Here is a 25,806-nt window from a genome sequence, read left to right as displayed (position 1 = left end):
CTCTCTCTCTCTTTTTCTTTTTATATATATTTTTTTCCGTCTTCTTCTTCTTCTTCTTCTTCTTCTTCAGACCCTGTCATAGCACTAATGCCTTTCCAATACCACCAGCAGATGGAGACACTCCATTGCAACATTGGTTGTGAGCAGCAGTTTCTAAAAACAAATGCCTCATGGCGGATTTCCCATCCATCAATGGATGGTAAATTTTGTTTTTATCATTCACTGACCACAGAAACCAATGCATGGTCAAGCAACAGCAATGACACACCCTTGTGTATAGGCATGAGACCCTCATGTCATTTAACAGGATTCAGCACCACCCACAAGACAGCTACCTGTCATGTCATGTCAAACCTGCACAGGTGTGCTAGATTATTATTATTTAGTTTTATTTTATTTTTTTACACCAATCAGTGTGCAAACATGGTCATTAAAACGCTAAATGAATAGACGTTCATAAACCAGTCAGTGCAACTCATCATTTTGGTCTCCAATTCTCAAACTCAAATTCTCACCCACGGAGGATTAAATGAGAATCTTTCTTGTTTAACACTGGAATGGGGTGGTGCACTGTTCACTACCCGAAGATACTGCCACATCGGGTCAATGCATAGGGCGACAGAAGCAAGCTTCCAAATCAGCTCCCTTTCTCAAAAATCCATTTAATTTATGGTCCCCAGATAGGGAACGTATGTATCAGTATGTGCTCACAAGTCACCCAAGTGCAAGTATTCACACAAAAAAAAAAACGTGCCTCAGGATGCGATCTGTCGCAAGATCCTTTCTTTTTTTACACTTGATCTAAGCCAAAAGGCCTAGAGGGGATAACCGGGAAAGGGGTGGACCCAACCATGTCCCCTTCATGAGCACTCACATTACTCATAGGAATGGAAGGAAGGCTGGCAGCCAACCAGCCTCCCATACACTTTCTGGGTGGGTGGCAGTCAGCCACCCATACATACATACAGCACAGGCTAAACCCACATCATCACTTAAAAAAAGGACAGGCGACCATTGCACTCTGATGGAGCATTTAGCAATGCAATCCATAGCCTGGCTTTTGCCTGAACCCCCATCACTCCTCCTCTTGCATATAAGACAATATTTCAGATCTGCATATGAAAACAACACGCCTACCTTTGTTGCACATAGCTGCCTGCCTGTCTCTAGTTACCCCACTGGCTGTAGCTGCGTCCCTTCCGACATGGAATAACACCAACTGTAACGATAAACTGAAAATTAACAGTATAAACCTGCATCATTTTGGACTCTGGTATTTGCTGAATCCGGGTGACCTGACAATCGATGGTGGTGCCGCTGGTGATTCTGGCCTTCTTGGAATCTGTTGGGCCTATGTGTTAGCTCACACATCACTTGGGTATCCATGGTAACTACCACAACATGGTCATCTGCAGTTTACATCTAGCCCGTGGCATTGAATGGCATTTTAAAAGTGCTAAGGGTCCTGGTGCAATAATCCTCCCATGAGGATCAGCCTCAACGGCTTTGTAGATTGCACTCATGTCAGCAACTCCATATACATTTTTTTTTCTTCATGCTTCTTTCTTCATCCTTTTTTCTTTCTGTCATTCAGACTTTCATTCATTCGATCTCTCTCACTCACTTGCTTTAACTCATTTGTTCTCACTCACTCACTCACTCACTCAATCACTCACTCACTCATTCACTCTCACTCACTCTCACTCTCTCACTCACTCGCTCACTAAGTCAGTCTCTCTCTCTCTCTTTTTCTTTTTATATATATTTTTTTCCGTCTTCTTCTTCTTCTTCTTCTTCTTCTTCTTCTTCTTCTTCAGACCCTGTCATAGCACTAATGCCTTTCCAATACCACCAGCAGATGGAGACACTCCATTGCAACATTGGTTGTGAGCAGCAGTTTCTAAAAACAAATGCCTCATGGCGGATTTCCCATCCATCAATGGATGGTAAATTTTGTTTTTATCATTCACTGACCACAGAAACCAATGCATGGTCAAGCAACAGCAATGACACACCCTTGTGTATAGGCATGAGACCCTCATGTCATTTAACAGGATTCAGCACCACCCACAAGACAGCTACCTGTCATGTCATGTCAAACCTGCACAGGTGTGCTAGATTATTATTATTTAGTTTTATTTTATTTTTTTACACCAATCAGTGTGCAAACATGGTCATTAAAACGCTAAATGAATAGACGTTCATAAACCAGTCAGTGCAACTCATCATTTTGGTCTCCAATTCTCAAACTCAAATTCTCACCCACGGAGGATTAAATGAGAATCTTTCTTGTTTAACACTGGAATGGGGTGGTGCACTGTTCACTACCCGAAGATACTGCCACATCGGGTCAATGCATAGGGCGACAGAAGCAAGCTTCCAAATCAGCTCCCTTTCTCAAAAATCCATTTAATTTATGGTCCCCAGATAGGGAACGTATGTATCAGTATGTGCTCACAAGTCACCCAAGTGCAAGTATTCACACAAAAAAAAAAGGGCCTCAGGATGCGATCTGTCGCAAGATCCTTTCTTTTTTTACACTTGATCTAAGCCAAAAGGCCTAGAGGGGATAACCGGGAAAGGGGTGGACCCAACCATGTCCCCTTCATGAGCACTCACATTACTCATAGGAATGGAAGGAAGGCTGGCAGCCAACCAGCCTCCCATACACTTTCTGGGTGGGTGGCAGTCAGCCACCCATACATACATACAGCACAGGCTAAACCCACATCATCACTTAAAAAAAGGACAGGCGACCATTGCACTCTGATGGAGCATTTAGCAATGCAATCCATAGCCTGGCTTTTGCCTGAACCCCCATCACTCCTCCTCTTGCATATAAGACAATATTTCAGATCTGCATATGAAAACAACACGCCTACCTTTGTTGCACATAGCTGCCTGCCTGTCTCTAGTTACCCCACTGGCTGTAGCTGCGTCCCTTCCGACATGGAATAACACCAACTGTAACGATAAACTGAAAATTAACAGTATAAACCTGCATCATTTTGGACTCTGGTATTTGCTGAATCCGGGTGACCTGACAATCGATGGTGGTGCCGCTGGTGATTCTGGCCTTCTTGGAATCTGTTGGGCCTATGTGTTAGCTCACACATCACTTGGGTATCCATGGTAACTACCACAACATGGTCATCTGCAGTTTACATCTAGCCCGTGGCATTGAATGGCATTTTAAAAGTGCTAAGGGTCCTGGTGCAATAATCCTCCCATGAGGATCAGCCTCAACGGCTTTGTAGATTGCACTCATGTCAGCAACTCCATATACATTTTTTTTTCTTCATGCTTCTTTCTTCATCCTTTTTTCTTTCTGTCATTCAGACTTTCATTCATTCGATCTCTCTCACTCACTTGCTTTAACTCATTTGTTCTCACTCACTCACTCACTCAATCACTCACTCACTCATTCACTCTCACTCACTCTCACTCTCTCACTCACTCGCTCACTAAGTCAGTCTCTCTCTCTCTCTCTCTCTTTTTCTTTTTATATATATTTTTTTCCGTCTTCTTCTTCTTCTTCTTCTTCTTCAGACCCTGTCATAGCACTAATGCCTTTCCAATACCACCAGCAGATGGAGACACTCCATTGCAACATTGGTTGTGAGCAGCAGTTTCTAAAAACAAATGCCTCATGGCGGATTTCCCATCCATCAATGGATGGTAAATTTTGTTTTTATCATTCACTGACCACAGAAACCAATGCATGGTCAAGCAACAGCAATGACACACCCTTGTGTATAGGCATGAGACCCTCATGTCATTTAACAGGATTCAGCACCACCCACAAGACAGCTACCTGTCATGTCATGTCAAACCTGCACAGGTGTGCTAGATTATTATTATTTAGTTTTATTTTATTTTTTTACACCAATCAGTGTGCAAACATGGTCATTAAAACGCTAAATGAATAGACGTTCATAAACCAGTCAGTGCAACTCATCATTTTGGTCTCCAATTCTCAAACTCAAATTCTCACCCACGGAGGATTAAATGAGAATCTTTCTTGTTTAACACTGGAATGGGGTGGTGCACTGTTCACTACCCGAAGATACTGCCACATCGGGTCAATGCATAGGGCGACAGAAGCAAGCTTCCAAATCAGCTCCCTTTCTCAAAAATCCATTTAATTTATGGTCCCCAGATAGGGAACGTATGTATCAGTATGTGCTCACAAGTCACCCAAGTGCAAGTATTCACACAAAAAAAAACGTGCCTCAGGATGCGATCTGTCGCAAGATCCTTTCTTTTTTTACACTTGATCTAAGCCAAAAGGCCTAGAGGGGATAACCGGGAAAGGGGTGGACCCAACCATGTCCCCTTCATGAGCACTCACATTACTCATAGGAATGGAAGGAAGGCTGGCAGCCAACCAGCCTCCCATACACTTTCTGGGTGGGTGGCAGTCAGCCACCCATACATACATACAGCACAGGCTAAACCCACATCATCACTTAAAAAAAGGACAGGCGACCATTGCACTCTGATGGAGCATTTAGCAATGCAATCCATAGCCTGGCTTTTGCCTGAACCCCCATCACTCCTCCTCTTGCATATAAGACAATATTTCAGATCTGCATATGAAAACAACACGCCTACCTTTGTTGCACATAGCTGCCTGCCTGTCTCTAGTTACCCCACTGGCTGTAGCTGCGTCCCTTCCGACATGGAATAACACCAACTGTAACGATAAACTGAAAATTAACAGTATAAACCTGCATCATTTTGGACTCTGGTATTTGCTGAATCCGGGTGACCTGACAATCGATGGTGGTGCCGCTGGTGATTCTGGCCTTCTTGGAATCTGTTGGGCCTATGTGTTAGCTCACACATCACTTGGGTATCCATGGTAACTACCACAACATGGTCATCTGCAGTTTACATCTAGCCCGTGGCATTGAATGGCATTTTAAAAGTGCTAAGGGTCCTGGTGCAATAATCCTCCCATGAGGATCAGCCTCAACGGCTTTGTAGATTGCACTCATGTCAGCAACTCCATATACATTTTTTTTTCTTCATGCTTCTTTCTTCATCCTTTTTTCTTTCTGTCATTCAGACTTTCATTCATTCGATCTCTCTCACTCACTTGCTTTAACTCATTTGTTCTCACTCACTCACTCACTCACTCAATCACTCACTCACTCATTCACTCTCACTCACTCTCACTCTCTCACTCACTCGCTCACTAAGTCAGTCTCTCTCTCTCTCTCTCTTTTTCTTTTTATATATATTTTTTTCCGTCTTCTTCTTCTTCTTCTTCTTCTCCTTCAGACCCTGTCATAGCACTAATGCCTTTCCAATACCACCAGCAGATGGAGACACTCCATTGCAACATTGGTTGTGAGCAGCAGTTTCTAAAAACAAATGCCTCATGGCGGATTTCCCATCCATCAATGGATGGTAAATTTTGTTTTTATCATTCACTGACCACAGAAACCAATGCATGGTCAAGCAACAGCAATGACACACCCTTGTGTATAGGCATGAGACCCTCATGTCATTTAACAGGATTCAGCACCACCCACAAGACAGCTACCTGTCATGTCATGTCAAACCTGCACAGGTGTGCTAGATTATTATTATTTAGTTTTATTTTATTTTTTTACACCAATCAGTGTGCAAACATGGTCATTAAAACGCTAAATGAATAGACGTTCATAAACCAGTCAGTGCAACTCATCATTTTGGTCTCCAATTCTCAAACTCAAATTCTCACCCACGGAGGATTAAATGAGAATCTTTCTTGTTTAACACTGGAATGGGGTGGTGCACTGTTCACTACCCGAAGATACTGCCACATCGGGTCAATGCATAGGGCGACAGAAGCAAGCTTCCAAATCAGCTCCCTTTCTCAAAAATCCATTTAATTTATGGTCCCCAGATAGGGAACGTATGTATCAGTATGTGCTCACAAGTCACCCAAGTGCAAGTATTCACTCAAAAATAAACGTGCCTCAGGATGCGATCTGTCGCAAGATCCTTTCTTTTTTTACACTTGATCTAAGCCAAAAGGCCTAGAGGGGATAACCGGGAAAGGGGTGGACCCAACCATGTCCCCTTCATGAGCACTCACATTACTCATAGGAATGGAAGGAAGGCTGGCAGCCAACCAGCCTCCCATACACTTTCTGGGTGGGTGGCAGTCAGCCACCCATACATACATACAGCACAGGCTAAACCCACATCATCACTTAAAAAAAGGACAGGCGACCATTGCACTCTGATGGAGCATTTAGCAATGCAATCCATAGCCTGGCTTTTGCCTGAACCCCCATCACTCCTCCTCTTGCATATAAGACAATATTTCAGATCTGCATATGAAAACAACACGCCTACCTTTGTTGCACATAGCTGCCTGCCTGTCTCTAGTTACCCCACTGGCTGTAGCTGCGTCCCTTCCGACATGGAATAACACCAACTGTAACGATAAACTGAAAATTAACAGTATAAACCTGCATCATTTTGGACTCTGGTATTTGCTGAATCCGGGTGACCTGACAATCGATGGTGGCGCCGCTGGTGATTCTGGCCTTCTTGGAATCTGTTGGGCCTATGTGTTAGCTCACACATCACTTGGGTATCCATGGTAACTACCACAACATGGTCATCTGCAGTTTACATCTAGCCCGTGGCATTGAATGGCATTTTAAAAGTGCTAAGGGTCCTGGTGCAATAATCCTCCCATGAGGATCAGCCTCAACGGCTTTGTAGATTGCACTCATGTCAGCAACTCCATATACATTTTTTTTTCTTCATGCTTCTTTCTTCATCCTTTTTTCTTTCTGTCATTCAGACTTTCATTCATTCGATCTCTCTCACTCACTTGCTTTAACTCATTTGTTCTCACTCACTCACTCACTCACTCACTCAATCACTCACTCACTCATTCACTCTCACTCACTCTCACTCTCTCACTCACTCGCTCACTAAGTCAGTCTCTCTCTCTCTCTCTCTTTTTCTTTTTATATATATTTTTTTCCGTCTTCTTCTTCTTCTTCTTCTTCTTCTTCTTCAGACCCTGTCATAGCACTAATGCCTTTCCAATACCACCAGCAGATGGAGACACTCCATTGCAACATTGGTTGTGAGCAGCAGTTTCTAAAAACAAATGCCTCATGGCGGATTTCCCATCCATCAATGGATGGTAAATTTTGTTTTTATCATTCACTGACCACAGAAACCAATGCATGTGTCACGATGCCGGCAGGCAGGTAGTGGACCCTCTGTGCCAGAGAGGGATTGGCGTGGACCGTGCTAGTGGACCGGTTCTAAGCCACTACTGGTTTTCACCAGAGCCCGCCGCAAAGCGGGATGGTCTTGCTGCGGCGGTAGTGACCAGGTCGTATCCACTAGCAACGGCTCACCTCTCTGGCTGCTGAAGATAGGCGCGGTACAAGGGAGTAGGCAGAAGCAAGGTCGGACGTAGCAGAAGGTCGGGGCAGGCAGCAAGGATCGTAGTCAGGGGCAACGGCAGAAGGTCTGGAAACACAGGCAAGGAACACACAAGGAACGCTTTCACTGGCACTAAGGCAACAAGATCCGGCAAGGGAGTGCAAGGGAAGTGAGGTAATATAGGGAAGTGCACAGGTGAAAACTCTAATTGGAACCACTGCGCCAATCAGCGGCGCAGTGGCCCTTTAAATCGCAGAGACCCGGCGCGCGCGCGCCCTAGGGAGCGGGGCCGCGCGCGCCGGGACAGAACAGACGGGGAGCGAGTCAGGTAGGGGAGCCGGGGTGCGCATCGCGAGCGGGCGCTACCCGCATCGCGAATCGCATCCCGGCTGGCAGCAGGATCGCAGCGCCCCGGGTCAGAGGACGTGACCGGAGCGCTGCAGCGGAGGGAGTGAAGCGAGCGCTCCGGGGAGGAGCGGGGACCCGGAGCGCTCGGCGTAACAGTACCCCCCCCCTTGGGTCTCCCCCTCTTCTTGGAGCCTGAGAACCTGAGGAGCAGACTTTTGTCAAGGATGTTGTCCTCAGGTTCCCAGGATCTCTCTTCAGGACCACAACCCTCCCAGTCAACTAAAAAAAAATTTTTCCCTCTGACCTTTTTGGCAGCCAAAATTTCCTTGACCGAGAAGACGTCCGAGGAGCCGGAAACAGGAGTGGGAGGAACAGATTTGGGAGAAAAACGGTTGAGGATGAGTGGTTTGAGAAGAGAGACGTGAAAGGCATTAGGGATACGAAGAGAAGGAGGAAGAAGAAGTTTATAAGAGACAGGATTAATTTGACACAAAATTTTGAAAGGACCAAGATAGCGTGGTCCCAACTTGTAGCTAGGGACACGGAAGCGGACATATTTAGCGGAGAGCCATACCTTGTCTCCAGGGGAAAAAACGGGGGGAGCTCTTCTTTTCTTATCCGCGAACCTCTTCATGCGTGAAGAAGCCTGTAAAAGAGAATTTTGGGTCTCTCTCCATATAATGGAAAGGTCACGAGAAATTTCATCCACAGCGGGCAGACCAGAGGGCAAGGGGGTAGGGAGGGGGGGAAGAGGGTGACGGCCGTACACCACGAAAAATGGGGATTTGGAGGAAGATTCAGAGACCCTGAAGTTATACGAAAATTCGGCCCATGGAAGGAGATCTGCCCAGTCATCCTGGCGGGAGGAAACAAAATGTCGCAAATAATCACCCAGGATCTGGTTAATTCTTTCTACTTGTCCATTGGACTGGGGATGATATGCAGAGGAAAAATTTAATTTAATCTTGAGTTGTTTACAGAGAGCCCTCCAGAATTTAGACACGAATTGGACCCCTCTATCCGAGACAATCTGCGTAGGCAACCCGTGAAGACGAAAAATGTGTACAAAAAATTGTTTAGCCAACTGAGGCGCAGAAGGAAGACCAGGAAGAGGGATGAAATGTGCCATTTTGGAGAATCGATCAACGACCACCCAAATAACGGTGTTGCCACGGGAAGGGGGTAAATCAGTAATAAAATCCATACCAATCAGAGACCAAGGCTGTTTGGGGACAGGCAGAGGATGAAGAAAACCAGCGGGCTTCTGGCGAGGAGTCTTATCCCGGGCACAGATAGTGCAGGCTCGCACAAAGTCCCCAACATCCGTCTCCAGAGTCGGCCACCAATAGAAGCGGGAGATGAGTTGCACAGATTTCTTGATGCCCGCATGACCTGCGAGATGGGAGGAGTGACCCCATTTGAGGATTCCGAGGCGTTGGCGTGGAGAAACAAAGGTCTTTCCTGGAGGAGTCTGCCTGATGGAGGCAGGAGAAGTGGAGATCAGGCAGTCAGGTGGAATGATGTGTTGCGGAGGGAGATCAACTTCTGAGGCATCCGAGGAACGAGAGAGAGCATCGGCCCTAATGTTCTTATCGGCAGGACGAAAGTGAATCTCAAAATTAAATCGGGCAAAGAACAGAGACCACCGGGCCTGGCGAGGATTCAGCCGTTGGGCCGACTGGAGGTAGGAGAGGTTCTTGTGGTCGGTGTAGATAATAACAGGAAATCTTGATCCCTCCAGCAGATGCCTCCATTCCTCAAGTGCTAATTTAATGGCTAGAAGCTCTCGATCCCCGATGGAGTAGTTCCTCTCCGCTGGAGAGAAGGTCCTAGAGAAAAAACCACAAGTGACAGCATGCCCGGAAGGATTTTTTTGTAGAAGAACAGCTCCAGCTCCTACTGAGGAGGCATCAACCTCCAATAGGAAGGGTTTGGAAGGGTCAGGTCTGGAGAGCACGGGAGCCGAAGAAAAGGTAGACTTGAGTCGTTTAAAGGAGTCTTCTGCTTGAGGAGGCCAGGACTTGGGATCAGCATTTTTCTTGGTTAAAGCCACGATAGGAGCCACAATGGTAGAAAAATGTGGAATAAATTGCCTGTAATAATTGGCGAACCCCAAAAAGCGTTGGATAGCACGGAGTCCGGAGGGGCGTGGCCAATTTAAGACGGCAGAGAGCTTGTCTGGATCCATCTGTAGTCCCTGGCCAGAGACCAAATATCCTAGAAAAGGAAGAGATTGGCATTCAAACAGACATTTCTCAATTTTGGCATAGAGTTGGTTGTCACGAAGTCTCTGAAGAACCATACGGACATGCTGGCGGTGTTCTTCTAGATTGGCAGAAAAAATTAGGATATCGTCCAGATATACCACAACACAGGAGTATAACAGATCACGAAAAATTTCATTGACAAAGTCTTGGAAGACGGCAGGGGCATTACACAGTCCAAAGGGCATGACCAAATACTCAAAGTGTCCATCTCTGGTGTTAAATGCCGTTTTCCACTCGTCCCCCTCTCTGATGCGGATGAGGTTATAGGCGCCTCTTAAGTCTAATTTAGTGAAGATGTGGGCACCTTGGAGGCGATCAAAGAGTTCAGAGATGAGGGGTAAGGGGTAGCGGTTCTTAACCGTGATTTTATTAAGACCGCGGTAGTCAATGCAAGGACGTAGGGAGCCATCTTTTTTGGACACAAAGAAAAATCCGGCTCCGGCAGGAGAGGAGGATTTACGGATAAAGCCCTTTTTTAGATTCTCCTGGACGTATTCGGACATGGCAAGAGTCTCTGGGGCAGAGAGAGGATAAATTCTGCCCCGGGGTGGAGTAGTACCCGGGAGGAGGTCGATAGGGCAATCATAAGGCCTGTGAGGAGGTAGAGTCTCAGCTTGTTTTTTGCAGAAAACATCCGCGAAGTCCATATAGGCCTTAGGGAGACCGGTTACTGGAGGAACCACAGGGTTACGGCAAGGGTTACTGGGAACCGGTTTTAGACAGTTCTTGGAACAAGAGGACCCCCAACTCTTGATCTCCCCAGTGGACCAATCCAGGGTTGGGGAATGAAGTTGAAGCCAGGGAAGTCCAAGGAGAATCTCCGAGGTGCAATTGGGGAGGACCAAAAGTTCAATCCTCTCATGATGAGATCCGATGCTCATAAGAAGGGGCTCCGTGCGGAAACGTATGGTACAGTCCAATCTTTCATTATTTACACAATTGATGTAGAGGGGTCTGGCAAGACCGGTCACAGGGATGTTGAACCTGTTGACGAGAGAGGCCAAAATAAAATTTCCTGCAGATCCAGAGTCCAAGAAAGCCACTGTAGAGAAGGAGAAGGCAGAGGCAGACAACCGCACAGGCACAGTAAGACGTGGAGAAGCAGAGTAGACATCAAGGACTGTCTCACCTTTGTGCGGAGTCAGCGTACGTCTTTCCAGGCGGGGAGGACGGATAGGACAATCCCTCAGGAAGTGTTCGGTACTAGCACAGTACAGGCAGAGGTTCTCCATACGGCGTCGTGTCCTCTCTTGAGGTGTCAGGCGAGACCGGTCGACCTGCATAGCCTCCACGGCGGGGGGCACAGGAACAGATTGCAGGGGACCAGAGGAGAGAAGAGCCGAGGAGACGAAACGCCTCGTGCGAACAGAGTCCATATCTTGGCGGAGTTCCTGACGCCTTTCAGAAAAACGCATGTCAATGCGAGTGGCTAGGTGAATAAGTTCATGTAGATTAGCAGGAATTTCTCGTGCGGCCAGAACATCTTTAATGTTGCTGGATAGGCCTTTTTTGAAGGTCGCGCAGAGGGCCTCATTATTCCAGGACAATTCTGAAGCAAGTGTACGGAATTGTACGGCGTACTCGCCAACGGAAGAATTACCCTGGACCAGGTTCAACAGGGCAGTCTCAGCAGAAGAGGCTCGGGCAGGTTCCTCAAAGACACTTCGGATTTCCGAGAAGAAGGAGTGTACAGAGGCAGTGACGGGGTCATTGCGGTCCCAGAGCGGTGTGGCCCATGACAGGGCTTTTCCGGACAGAAGACTGACTACGAAAGCCACCTTAGACCTTTCAGTGGGAAACAGGTCCGACATCATCTCCAGATGCAGGGAACATTGGGAGAGAAAGCCACGGCAAAACTTAGAGTCCCCATCAAATTTATCTGGCAAGGATAAGCGTATCCCAGGAGCGGCCACTCGCTGCGGAGGAGGTGCAGGAGCTGGCGGAGGAGATGACTGCTGAAGCTGTGGTAGCAACTGTTGTAGCATAACGGTCAGTTGAGACAGCTGTTGGCCTTGTTGCGCTATCTGTTGTGACTGCTGGGCGACCACCGTGGTGAGGTCAGCGACAACTGGCAGAGGAACTTCAGCGGGATCCATGGCCGGATCTACTGTCACGATGCCGGCAGGCAGGTAGTGGACCCTCTGTGCCAGAGAGGGATTGGCGTGGACCGTGCTAGTGGACCGGTTCTAAGCCACTACTGGTTTTCACCAGAGCCCGCCGCAAAGCGGGATGGTCTTGCTGCGGCGGTAGTGACCAGGTCGTATCCACTAGCAACGGCTCACCTCTCTGGCTGCTGAAGATAGGCGCGGTACAAGGGAGTAGGCAGAAGCAAGGTCGGACGTAGCAGAAGGTCGGGGCAGGCAGCAAGGATCGTAGTCAGGGGCAACGGCAGAAGGTCTGGAAACACAGGCAAGGAACACACAAGGAACGCTTTCACTGGCACTAAGGCAACAAGATCCGGCAAGGGAGTGCAAGGGAAGTGAGGTAATATAGGGAAGTGCACAGGTGAAAACTCTAATTGGAACCACTGCGCCAATCAGCGGCGCAGTGGCCCTTTAAATCGCAGAGACCCGGCGCGCGCGCGCCCTAGGGAGCGGGGCCGCGCGCGCCGGGACAGAACAGACGGGGAGCGAGTCAGGTAGGGGAGCCGGGGTGCGCATCGCGAGCGGGCGCTACCCGCATCGCGAATCGCATCCCGGCTGGCAGCAGGATCGCAGCGCCCCGGGTCAGAGGACGTGACCGGAGCGCTGCAGCGGAGGGAGTGAAGCGAGCGCTCCGGGGAGGAGCGGGGACCCGGAGCGCTCGGCGTAACAGCATGGTCAAGCAACAGCAATGACACACCCTTGTGTATAGGCATGAGACCCTCATGTCATTTAACAGGATTCAGCACCACCCACAAGACAGCTACCTGTCATGTCATGTCAAACCTGCACAGGTGTGCTAGATTATTATTATTTAGTTTTATTTTATTTTTTTACACCAATCAGTGTGCAAACATGGTCATTAAAACGCTAAATGAATAGACGTTCATAAACCAGTCAGTGCAACTCATCATTTTGGTCTCCAATTCTCAAACTCAAATTCTCACCCACGGAGGATTAAATGAGAATCTTTCTTGTTTAACACTGGAATGGGGTGGTGCACTGTTCACTACCCGAAGATACTGCCACATCGGGTCAATGCATAGGGCGACAGAAGCAAGCTTCCAAATCAGCTCCCTTTCTCAAAAATCCATTTAATTTATGGTCCCCAGATAGGGAACGTATGTATCAGTATGTGCTCACAAGTCACCTAAGTGCAAGTATTCACACAAAAAAAAACGTGCCTCAGGATGCGATCTGTCGCAAGATCCTTTCTTTTTTTACACTTGATCTAAGCCAAAAGGCCTAGAGGGGATAACCGGGAAAGGGGTGGACCCAACCATGTCCCCTTCATGAGCACTCACATTACTCATAGGAATGGAAGGAAGGCTGGCAGCCAACCAGCCTCCCATACACTTTCTGGGTGGGTGGCAGTCAGCCACCCATACATACATACAGCACAGGCTAAACCCACATCATCACTTAAAAAAAGGACAGGCGACCATTGCACTCTGATGGAGCATTTAGCAATGCAATCCATAGCCTGGCTTTTGCCTGAACCCCCATCACTCCTCCTCTTGCATATAAGACAATATTTCAGATCTGCATATGAAAACAACACGCCTACCTTTGTTGCACATAGCTGCCTGCCTGTCTCTAGTTACCCCACTGGCTGTAGCTGCGTCCCTTCCGACATGGAATAACACCAACTGTAACGATAAACTGAAAATTAACAGTATAAACCTGCATCATTTTGGACTCTGGTATTTGCTGAATCCGGGTGACCTGACAATCGATGGTGGTGCCGCTGGTGATTCTGGCCTTCTTGGAATCTGTTGGGCCTATGTGTTAGCTCACACATCACTTGGGTATCCATGGTAACTACCACAACATGGTCATCTGCAGTTTACATCTAGCCCGTGGCATTGAATGGCATTTTAAAAGTGCTAAGGGTCCTGGTGCAATAATCCTCCCATGAGGATCAGCCTCAACGGCTTTGTAGATTGCACTCATGTCAGCAACTCCATATACATTTTTTTTTCTTCATGCTTCTTTCTTCATCCTTTTTTCTTTCTGTCATTCAGACTTTCATTCATTCGATCTCTCTCACTCACTTGCTTTAACTCATTTGTTCTCACTCACTCACTCACTCACTCAATCACTCACTCACTCATTCACTCTCACTCACTCTCACTCTCTCACTCACTCGCTCACTAAGTCAGTCTCTCTCTCTCTCTCTCTTTTTCTTTTTATATATATTTTTTTCCGTCTTCTTCTTCTTCTTCTTCTTCTTCAGACCCTGTCATAGCACTAATGCCTTTCCAATACCACCAGCAGATGGAGACACTCCATTGCAACATTGGTTGTGAGCAGCAGTTTCTAAAAACAAATGCCTCATGGCGGATTTCCCATCCATCAATGGATGGTAAATTTTGTTTTTATCATTCACTGACCACAGAAACCAATGCATGGTCAAGCAACAGCAATGACACACCCTTGTGTATAGGCATGAGACCCTCATGTCATTTAACAGGATTCAGCACCACCCACAAGACAGCTACCTGTCATGTCATGTCAAACCTGCACAGGTGTGCTAGATTATTATTATTTAGTTTTATTTTATTTTTTTACACCAATCAGTGTGCAAACATGGTCATTAAAACGCTAAATGAATAGACGTTCATAAACCAGTCAGTGCAACTCATCATTTTGGTCTCCAATTCTCAAACTCAAATTCTCACCCACGGAGGATTAAATGAGAATCTTTCTTGTTTAACACTGGAATGGGGTGGTGCACTGTTCACTACCCGAAGATACTGCCACATCGGGTCAATGCATAGGGCGACAGAAGCAAGCTTCCAAATCAGCTCCCTTTCTCAAAAATCCATTTAATTTATGGTCCCCAGATAGGGAACGTATGTATCAGTATGTGCTCACAAGTCACCCAAGTGCAAGTATTCACTCAAAAATAAACGTGCCTCAGGATGCGATCTGTCGCAAGATCCTTTCTTTTTTTACACTTGATCTAAGCCAAAAGGCCTAGAGGGGATAACCGGGAAAGGGGTGGACCCAACCATGTCCCCTTCATGAGCACTCACATTACTCATAGGAATGGAAGGAAGGCTGGCAGCCAACCAGCCTCCCATACACTTTCTGGGTGGGTGGCAGTCAGCCACCCATACATACATACAGCACAGGCTAAACCCACATCATCACTTAAAAAAAGGACAGGCGACCATTGCACTCTGATGGAGCATTTAGCAATGCAATCCATAGCCTGGCTTTTGCCTGAACCCCCATCACTCCTCCTCTTGCATATAAGACAATATTTCAGATCTGCATATGAAAACAACACGCCTACCTTTGTTGCACATAGCTGCCTGCCTGTCTCTAGTTACCCCACTGGCTGTAGCTGCGTCCCTTCCGACATGGAATAACACCAACTGTAACGATAAACTGAAAATTAACAGTATAAACCTGCATCATTTTGGACTCTGGTATTTGCTGAATCCGGGTGACCTGACAATCGATGGTGGTGCCGCTGGTGATTCTGGCCTTCTTGGAATCTGTTGGGCCTATGTGTTAGCTCACACATCACTTGGGTATCCATGGTAACTACCACAACATGGTCATCTGCAGTTTACATCTAGCCCGTGGCATTGAATGGCATTTTAAAAGTGCTAAGGGTCCTGGTGCAATAATCCTCCCATGAGGATCAGCCTCAACGGCTTTGTAGATTGCACTCATGTCAGCAACTCCATATACATTTTTTTTTCTTCATGCTTCTTTCTTCATCCTTTTTTCTTTCTGTCATTCAGACTTTCATTCATTCGATCTCTCTCACTCACTTGCTTTAACTCATTTGTTCTCACTCACTCACTCACTCACTCAATCACTCACTCACTCATTCACTCTCACTCACTCTCACTCTCTCACTCACTCGCTCACTAAGTCAGTCTCTCTCTCTCTCTCTCTTTTTCTTTTTATATATATTTTTTTCCGTCTTCTTCTTCTTCTTCTTCTTCTTCTTCAGACCCTGTCATAGCACTAATGCCTTTCCAATACCACCAGCAGATGGAGACACTCCATTGCAACATTGGTTGTGAGCAGCAGTTTCTAAAAACAAATGCCTCATGGCGGATTTCCCATCCATCAATGGATGGTAAATTTTGTTTTTATCATTCACTGACCACAGAAACCAATGCATGGTCAAGCAACAGCAATGACACACCCTTGTGTATAGGCATGAGACCCTCATGTCATTTAACAGGATTCAGCACCACCCACAAGACAGCTACCTGTCATGTCATGTCAAACCTGCACAGGTGTGCTAGATTATTATTATTTAGTTTTATTTTATTTTTTTACACCAATCAGTGTGCAAACATGGTCATTAAAACACTAAATGAATAGACGTTCATAAACCAGTCAGTGCAACTCATCATTTTGGTCTCCAATTCTCAAACTCAAATTCTCACCCACAGAGGATTAAATGAGAATCTTTCTTGTTTAACACTGGAATGGGGTGGTGCACTGTTCACTACCCGAAGATACTGCCACATCGGGTCAATGCATAGGGCGACAGAAGCAAGCTTCCAAATCAGCTCCCTTTCTCAAAAATCCATTTAATTTATGGTCCCCAGATAGGGAACGTATGTATCAGTATGTGCTCACAAGTCACCCAAGTGCAAGTATTCACACAAAAAAAAACGTGCCTCAGGATGCGATCTGTCGCAAGATCCTTTCTTTTTTTACACTTGATCTAAGCCAAAAGGCCTAGAGGGGATAACCGGGAAAGGGGTGGACCCAACCATGTCCCCTTCATGAGCACTCACATTACTCATAGGAATGGAAGGAAGGCTGGCAGCCAACCAGCCTCCCATACACTTTCTGGGTGGGTGGCAGTCAGCCACCCATACATACATACAGCACAGGCTAAACCCACATCATCACTTAAAAAAAGGACAGGCGACCATTGCACTCTGATGGAGCATTTAGCAATGCAATCCATAGCCTGGCTTTTGCCTGAACCCCCATCACTCCTCCTCTTGCATATAAGACAATATTTCAGATCTGCATATGAAAACAACACGCCTACCTTTGTTGCACATAGCTGCCTGCCTGTCTCTAGTTACCCCACTGGCTGTAGCTGCGTCCCTTCCGACATGGAATAACACCAACTGTAACGATAAACTGAAAATTAACAGTATAAACCTGCATCATTTTGGACTCTGGTATTTGCTGAATCCGGGTGACCTGACAATCGATGGTGGTGCCGCTGGTGATTCTGGCCTTCTTGGAATCTGTTGGGCCTATGTGTTAGCTCACACATCACTTGGGTATCCATGGTAACTACCACAACATGGTCATCTGCAGTTTACATCTAGCCCGTGGCATTGAAAGGCATTTTAAAAGTGCTAAGGGTCCTGGTGCAATAATCCTCCCATGAGGATCAGCCTCAACGGCTTTGTAGATTGCACTCATGTCAGCAACTCCATATACATTTTTTTTTCTTCATGCTTCTTTCTTCATCCTTTTTTCTTTCTGTCATTCAGACTTTCATTCATTCGATCTCTCTCACTCACTTGCTTTAACTCATTTGTTCTCACTCACTCACTCACTCACTCAATCACTCACTCACTCATTCACTCTCACTCACTCTCACTCTCTCACTCACTCGCTCACTAAGTCAGTCTCTCTCTCTCTCTTTTTCTTTTTATATATATTTTTTTCCGTCTTCTTCTTCTTCTTCTTCTTCAGACCCTGTCATAGCACTAATGCCTTTCCAATACCACCAGCAGATGGAGACACTCCATTGCAACATTGGTTGTGAGCAGCAGTTTCTAAAAACAAATGCCTCATGGCGGATTTCCCATCCATCAATGGATGGTAAATTTTGTTTTTATCATTCACTGACCACAGAAACCAATGCATGGTCAAGCAACAGCAATGACACACCCTTGTGTATAGGCATGAGACCCTCATGTCATTTAACAGGATTCAGCACCACCCACAAGACAGCTACCTGTCATGTCATGTCAAACCTGCACAGGTGTGCTAGATTATTATTATTTAGTTTTATTTTATTTTTTTACACCAATCAGTGTGCAAACATGGTCATTAAAACGCTAAATGAATAGACGTTCATAAACCAGTCAGTGCAACTCATCATTTTGGTCTCCAATTCTCAAACTCAAATTCTCACCCACGGAGGATTAAATGAGAATCTTTCTTGTTTAACACTGGAATGGGGTGGTGCACTGTTCACTACCCGAAGATACTGCCACATCGGGTCAATGCATAGGGCGACAGAAGCAAGCTTCCAAATCAGCTCCCTTTCTCAAAAATCCATTTAATTTATGGTCCCCAGATAGGGAACGTATGTATCAGTATGTGCTCACAAGTCACCCAAGTGCAAGTATTCACACAAAAAAAAACGTGCCTCAGGATGCAATCTGTCGCAAGATCCTTTCTTTTTTTACACTTGATCTAAGCCAAAAGGCCTAGAGGGGATAACCGGGAAAGGGGTGGACCCAACCATGTCCCCTTCATGAGCACTCACATTACTCATAGGAATGGAAGGAAGGCTGGCAGCCAACCAGCCTCCCATACACTTTCTGGGTGGGTGGCAGTCAGCCACCCATACATACATACAGCACAGGCTAAACCCACATCATCACTTAAAAAAAGGACAGGCGACCATTGCACTCTGATGGAGCATTTAGCAATGCAATCCATAGCCTGGCTTTTGCCTGAACCCCCATCACTCCTCCTCTTGCATATAAGACAATATTTCAGATCTGCATATGAAAACAACACGCCTACCTTTGTTGCACATAGCTGCCTGCCTGTCTCTAGTTACCCCACTGGCTGTAGCTGCGTCCCTTCCGACATGGAATAACACCAACTGTAACGATAAACTGAAAATTAACAGTATAAACCTGCATCATTTTGGACTCTGGTATTTGCTGAATCCGGGTGACCTGACAATCGATGGTGGTGCCGCTGGTGATTCTGGCCTTCTTGGAATCTGTTGGGCCTATGTGTTAGCTCACACATCACTTGGGTATCCATGGTAACTACCACAACATGGTCATCTGCAGTTTACATCTAGCCCGTGGCATTGAATGGCATTTTAAAAGTGCTAAGGGTCCTGGTGCAATAATCCTCCCATGAGGATCAGCCTCAACGGCTTTGTAGATTGCACTCATGTCAGCAACTCCATATACATTTTTTTTTCTTCATGCTTCTTTCTTCATCCTTTTTTCTTTCTGTCATTCAGACTTTCATTCATTCGATCTCTCTCACTCACTTGCTTTAACTCATTTGTTCTCACTCACTCACTCACTCACTCAATCACTCACTCACTCATTCACTCTCACTCACTCTCACTCTCTCACTCACTCGCTCACTAAGTCAGTCTCTCTCTCTCTCTCTCTTTTTCTTTTTATATATATTTTTTTCCGTCTTCTTCTTCTTCTTCTTCTTCTTCTTCAGACCCTGTCATAGCACTAATGCCTTTCCAATACCACCAGCAGATGGAGACACTCCATTGCAACATTGGTTGTGAGCAGCAGTTTCTAAAAACAAATGCCTCATGGCGGATTTCCCATCCATCAATGGATGGTAAATTTTGTTTTTATCATTCACTGACCACAGAAACCAATGCATGGTCAAGCAACAGCAATGACACACCCTTGTGTATAGGCATGAGACCCTCATGTCATTTAACAGGATTCAGCACCACCCACAAGACAGCTACCTGTCATGTCATGTCAAACCTGCACAGGTGTGCTAGATTATTATTATTTAGTTTTATTTTATTTTTTTACACCAATCAGTGTGCAAACATGGTCATTAAAACGCTAAATGAATAGACGTTCATAAACCAGTCAGTGCAACTCATCATTTTGGTCTCCAATTCTCAAACTCAAATTCTCACCCACAGAGGATTAAATGAGAATCTTTCTTGTTTAACACTGGAATGGGGTGGTGCACTGTTCACTACCCGAAGATACTGCCACATCGGGTCAATGCATAGGGCGACAGAAGCAAGCTTCCAAATCAGCTCCCTTTCTCAAAAATCCATTTAATTTATGGTCCCCAGATAGGGAACGTATGTATCAGTATGTGCTCACAAGTCACCCAAGTGCAAGTATTCACACAAAAAAAACCGTGCCTCAGGATGCGATCTGTCGCAAGATCCTTTCTTTTTTTACACTTGATCTAAGCCAAAAGGCCTAGAGGGGATAACCGGGAAAGGGGTGGACCCAACCATGTCCCCTTCATGAGCACTCACATTACTCATAGGAATGGAAGGAAGGCTGGCAGCCAACCAGCCTCCCATACACTTTCTGGGTGGGTGGCAGTCAGCCACCCATACATACATACAGCACAGGCTAAACCCACATCATCACTTAAAAAAAGGACAGGCGACCATTGCACTCTGATGGAGCATTTAGCAATGCAATCCATAGCCTGGCTTTTGCCTGAACCCCCATCACTCCTCCTCTTGCATATAAGACAATATTTCAGATCTGCATATGAAAACAACACGCCTACCTTTGTTGCACATAGCTGCCTGCCTGTCTCTAGTTACCCCACTGGCTGTAGCTGCGTCCCTTCCGACATGGAATAACACCAACTGTAACGATAAACTGAAAATTAACAGTATAAACCTGCATCATTTTGGACTCTGGTATTTGCTGAATCCGGGTGACCTGACAATCGATGGTGGTGCCGCTGGTGATTCTGGCCTTCTTGGAATCTGTTGGGCCTATGTGTTAGCTCACACATCACTTGGGTATCCATGGTAACTACCACAACATGGTCATCTGCAGTTTACATCTAGCCCGTGGCATTGAAAGGCATTTTAAAAGTGCTAAGGGTCCTGGTGCAATAATCCTCCCATGAGGATCAGCCTCAACGGCTTTGTAGATTGCACTCATGTCAGCAACTCCATATACATTTTTTTTTCTTCATGCTTCTTTCTTCATCCTTTTTTCTTTCTGTCATTCAGACTTTCATTCATTCGATCTCTCTCACTCACTTGCTTTAACTCATTTGTTCTCACTCACTCACTCACTCACTCAATCACTCACTCACTCATTCACTCTCACTCACTCTCACTCTCTCACTCACTCGCTCACTAAGTCAGTCTCTCTCTCTCTCTTTTTCTTTTTATATATATTTTTTTCCGTCTTCTTCTTCTTCTTCTTCTTCAGACCCTGTCATAGCACTAATGCCTTTCCAATACCACCAGCAGATGGAGACACTCCATTGCAACATTGGTTGTGAGCAGCAGTTTCTAAAAACAAATGCCTCATGGCGGATTTCCCATCCATCAATGGATGGTAAATTTTGTTTTTATCATTCACTGACCACAGAAACCAATGCATGGTCAAGCAACAGCAATGACACACCCTTGTGTATAGGCATGAGACCCTCATGTCATTTAACAGGATTCAGCACCACCCACAAGACAGCTACCTGTCATGTCATGTCAAACCTGCACAGGTGTGCTAGATTATTATTATTTAGTTTTATTTTATTTTTTTACACCAATCAGTGTGCAAACATGGTCATTAAAACGCTAAATGAATAGACGTTCATAAACCAGTCAGTGCAACTCATCATTTTGGTCTCCAATTCTCAAACTCAAATTCTCACCCACGGAGGATTAAATGAGAATCTTTCTTGTTTAACACTGGAATGGGGTGGTGCACTGTTCACTACCCGAAGATACTGCCACATCGTGTCAATGCATAGGGCGACAGAAGCAAGCTTCCAAATCAGCTCCCTTTCTCAAAAATCCATTTAATTTATGGTCCCCAGATAGGGAACGTATGTATCAGTATGTGCTCACAAGTCACCCAAGTGCAAGTATTCACACAAAAAAAAACGTGCCTCAGGATGCAATCTGTCGCAAGATCCTTTCTTTTTTTACACTTGATCTAAGCCAAAAGGCCTAGAGGGGATAACCGGGAAAGGGGTGGACCCAACCATGTCCCCTTCATGAGCACTCACATTACTCATAGGAATGGAAGGAAGGCTGGCAGCCAACCAGCCTCCCATACACTTTCTGGGTGGGTGGCAGTCAGCCACCCATACATACATACAGCACAGGCTAAACCCACATCATCACTTAAAAAAAGGACAGGCGACCATTGCACTCTGATGGAGCATTTAGCAATGCAATCCATAGCCTGGCTTTTGCCTGAACCCCCATCACTCCTCCTCTTGCATATAAGACAATATTTCAGATCTGCATATGAAAACAACACGCCTACCTTTGTTGCACATAGCTGCCTGCCTGTCTCTAGTTACCCCACTGGCTGTAGCTGCGTCCCTTCCGACATGGAATAACACCAACTGTAACGATAAACTGAAAATTAACAGTATAAACCTGCATCATTTTGGACTCTGGTATTTGCTGAATCCGGGTGACCTGACAATCGATGGTGGTGCCGCTGGTGATTCTGGCCTTCTTGGAATCTGTTGGGCCTATGTGTTAGCTCACACATCACTTGGGTATCCATGGTAACTACCACAACATGGTCATCTGCAGTTTACATCTAGCCCGTGGCATTGAATGGCATTTTAAAAGTGCTAAGGGTCCTGGTGCAATAATCCTCCCATGAGGATCAGCCTCAACGGCTTTGTAGATTGCACTCATGTCAGCAACTCCATATACATTTTTTTTTCTTCATGCTTCTTTCTTCATCCTTTTTTCTTTCTGTCATTCAGACTTTCATTCATTCGATCTCTCTCACTCACTTGCTTTAACTCATTTGTTCTCACTCACTCACTCACTCACTCAATCACTCACTCACTCATTCACTCTCACTCACTCTCACTCTCTCACTCACTCGCTCACTAAGTCAGTCTCTCTCTCTCTCTCTCTTTTTCTTTTTATATATATTTTTTTCCGTCTTCTTCTTCTTCTTCTTCTTCTTCTTCAGACCCTGTCATAGCACTAATGCCTTTCCAATACCACCAGCAGATGGAGACACTCCATTGCAACATTGGTTGTGAGCAGCAGTTTCTAAAAACAAATGCCTCATGGCGGATTTCCCATCCATCAATGGATGGTAAATTTTGTTTTTATCATTCACTGACCACAGAAACCAATGCATGGTCAAGCAACAGCAATGACACACCCTTGTGTATAGGCATGAGACCCTCATGTCATTTAACAGGATTCAGCACCACCCACAAGACAGCTACCTGTCATGTCATGTCAAACCTGCACAGGTGTGCTAGATTATTATTATTTAGTTTTATTTTATTTTTTTACACCAATCAGTGTGCAAACATGGTCATTAAAACGCTAAATGAATAGACGTTCATAAACCAGTCAGTGCAACTCATCATTTTGGTCTCCAATTCTCAAACTCAAATTCTCACCCACAGAGGATTAAATGAGAATCTTTCTTGTTTAACACTGGAATGGGGTGGTGCACTGTTCACTACCCGAAGATACTGCCACATCGGGTCAATGCATAGGGCGACAGAAGCAAGCTTCCAAATCAGCTCCCTTTCTCAAAAATCCATTTAATTTATGGTCCCCAGATAGGGAACGTATGTATCAGTATGTGCTCACAAGTCACCCAAGTGCAAGTATTCACACAAAAAAAACCGTGCCTCAGGATGCGATCTGTCGCAAGATCCTTTCTTTTTTTACACTTGATCTAAGCCAAAAGGCCTAGAGGGGATAACCGGGAAAGGGGTGGACCCAACCATGTCCCCTTCATGAGCACTCACATTACTCATAGGAATGGAAGGAAGGCTGGCAGCCAACCAGCCTCCCATACACTTTCTGGGTGGGTGGCAGTCAGCCACCCATACATACATACAGCACAGGCTAAACCCACATCATCACTTAAAAAAAGGACAGGCGACCATTGCACTCTGATGGAGCATTTAGCAATGCAATCCATAGCCTGGCTTTTGCCTGAACCCCCATCACTCCTCCTCTTGCATATAAGACAATATTTCAGATCTGCATATGAAAACAACACGCCTACCTTTGTTGCACATAGCTGCCTGCCTGTCTCTAGTTACCCCACTGGCTGTAGCTGCGTCCCTTCCGACATGGAATAACACCAACTGTAACGATAAACTGAAAATTAACAGTATAAACCTGCATCATTTTGGACTCTGGTATTTGCTGAATCCGGGTGACCTGACAATCGATGGTGGTGCCGCTGGTGATTCTGGCCTTCTTGGAATCTGTTGGGCCTATGTGTTAGCTCACACATCACTTGGGTATCCATGGTAACTACCACAACATGGTCATCTGCAGTTTACATCTAGCCCGTGGCATTGAATGGCATTTTAAAAGTGCTAAGGGTCCTGGTGCAATAATCCTCCCATGAGGATCAGCCTCAACGGCTTTGTAGATTGCACTCATGTCAGCAACTCCATATACATTTTTTTTTCTTCATGCTTCTTTCTTCATCCTTTTTTCTTTCTGTCATTCAGACTTTCATTCATTCGATCTCTCTCACTCACTTGCTTTAACTCATTTGTTCTCACTCACTCACTCACTCAATCACTCACTCACTCATTCACTCTCACTCACTCTCACTCTCTCACTCACTCGCTCACTAAGTCAGTCTCTCTCTCTCTCTCTCTCTTTTTCTTTTTATATATATTTTTTTCCGTCTTCTTCTTCTTCTTCTTCAGACCCTGTCATAGCACTAATGCCTTTCCAATACCACCAGCAGATGGAGACACTCCATTGCAACATTGGTTGTGAGCAGCAGTTTCTAAAAACAAATGCCTCATGGCGGATTTCCCATCCATCAATGGATGGTAAATTTTGTTTTTATCATTCACTGACCACAGAAACCAATGCATGGTCAAGCAACAGCAATGACACACCCTTGTGTATAGGCATGAGACCCTCATGTCATTTAACAGGATTCAGCACCACCCACAAGACAGCTACCTGTCATGTCATGTCAAACCTGCACAGGTGTGCTAGATTATTATTATTTAGTTTTATTTTATTTTTTTACACCAATCAGTGTGCAAACATGGTCATTAAAACGCTAAATGAATAGACGTTCATAAACCAGTCAGTGCAACTCATCATTTTGGTCTCCAATTCTCAAACTCAAATTCTCACCCACGGAGGATTAAATGAGAATCTTTCTTGTTTAACACTGGAATGGGGTGGTGCACTGTTCACTACCCGAAGATACTGCCACATCGGGTCAATGCATAGGGCGACAGAAGCAAGCTTCCAAATCAGCTCCCTTTCTCAAAAATCCATTTAATTTATGGTCCCCAGATAGGGAACGTATGTATCAGTATGTGCTCACAAGTCACCCAAGTGCAAGTATTCACACAAAAAAAAACGTGCCTCAGGATGCGATCTGTCGCAAGATCCTTTCTTTTTTTACACTTGATCTAAGCCAAAAGGCCTAGAGGGGATAACCGGGAAAGGGGTGGACCCAACCATGTCCCCTTCATGAGCACTCACATTACTCATAGGAATGGAAGGAAGGCTGGCAGCCAACCAGCCTCCCATACACTTTCTGGGTGGGTGGGTGGCAGTCAGCCACCCATACATACATACAGCACAGGCTAAACCCACATCATCACTTAAAAAAAGGACAGGCGACCATTGCACTCTGATGGAGCATTTAGCAATGCAATCCATAGCCTGGCTTTTGCCTGAACCCCCATCACTCCTC

At 45.6% G+C, this 25,806-nt stretch overlaps 12 pseudogenes; all 12 read right to left on the bottom strand.

Moving 5' to 3' along the window:
• Positions 1-560: 560 nt before the first annotated feature.
• LOC130288329 (U2 spliceosomal RNA) lies at positions 561-826 on the bottom strand (annotated as a pseudogene).
• A 1,481-nt stretch (positions 827-2,307) lies between these two features.
• On the bottom strand, positions 2,308-2,571 carry LOC130289687 (U2 spliceosomal RNA; annotated as a pseudogene).
• Positions 2,572-4,039: 1,468 nt separating this feature from the next.
• On the bottom strand, positions 4,040-4,303 carry LOC130286751 (U2 spliceosomal RNA; annotated as a pseudogene).
• Positions 4,304-5,776: 1,473 nt separating this feature from the next.
• Positions 5,777-6,040, bottom strand: LOC130287732 (U2 spliceosomal RNA; annotated as a pseudogene).
• Positions 6,041-13,155: 7,115 nt separating this feature from the next.
• Positions 13,156-13,419, bottom strand: LOC130287609 (U2 spliceosomal RNA; annotated as a pseudogene).
• A 1,470-nt stretch (positions 13,420-14,889) lies between these two features.
• LOC130287731 (U2 spliceosomal RNA) lies at positions 14,890-15,153 on the bottom strand (annotated as a pseudogene).
• Positions 15,154-16,626: 1,473 nt separating this feature from the next.
• Positions 16,627-16,890, bottom strand: LOC130286750 (U2 spliceosomal RNA; annotated as a pseudogene).
• Positions 16,891-18,353: 1,463 nt separating this feature from the next.
• LOC130290193 (U2 spliceosomal RNA) lies at positions 18,354-18,617 on the bottom strand (annotated as a pseudogene).
• Positions 18,618-20,090: 1,473 nt separating this feature from the next.
• On the bottom strand, positions 20,091-20,354 carry LOC130287701 (U2 spliceosomal RNA; annotated as a pseudogene).
• A 1,463-nt stretch (positions 20,355-21,817) lies between these two features.
• On the bottom strand, positions 21,818-22,081 carry LOC130289622 (U2 spliceosomal RNA; annotated as a pseudogene).
• A 1,473-nt stretch (positions 22,082-23,554) lies between these two features.
• Positions 23,555-23,818, bottom strand: LOC130287700 (U2 spliceosomal RNA; annotated as a pseudogene).
• A 1,462-nt stretch (positions 23,819-25,280) lies between these two features.
• LOC130286748 (U2 spliceosomal RNA) lies at positions 25,281-25,544 on the bottom strand (annotated as a pseudogene).
• Positions 25,545-25,806: the final 262 nt, after the last annotated feature.

The sequence above is a fragment of the Hyla sarda genome, chromosome 8 (assembly GCF_029499605.1).
Source record: "Hyla sarda isolate aHylSar1 chromosome 8, aHylSar1.hap1, whole genome shotgun sequence".
Lineage (NCBI taxonomy): Eukaryota > Metazoa > Chordata > Amphibia > Anura > Hylidae > Hyla > Hyla sarda.
This window is presented reverse-complemented; position numbering and strand designations above follow the sequence as displayed.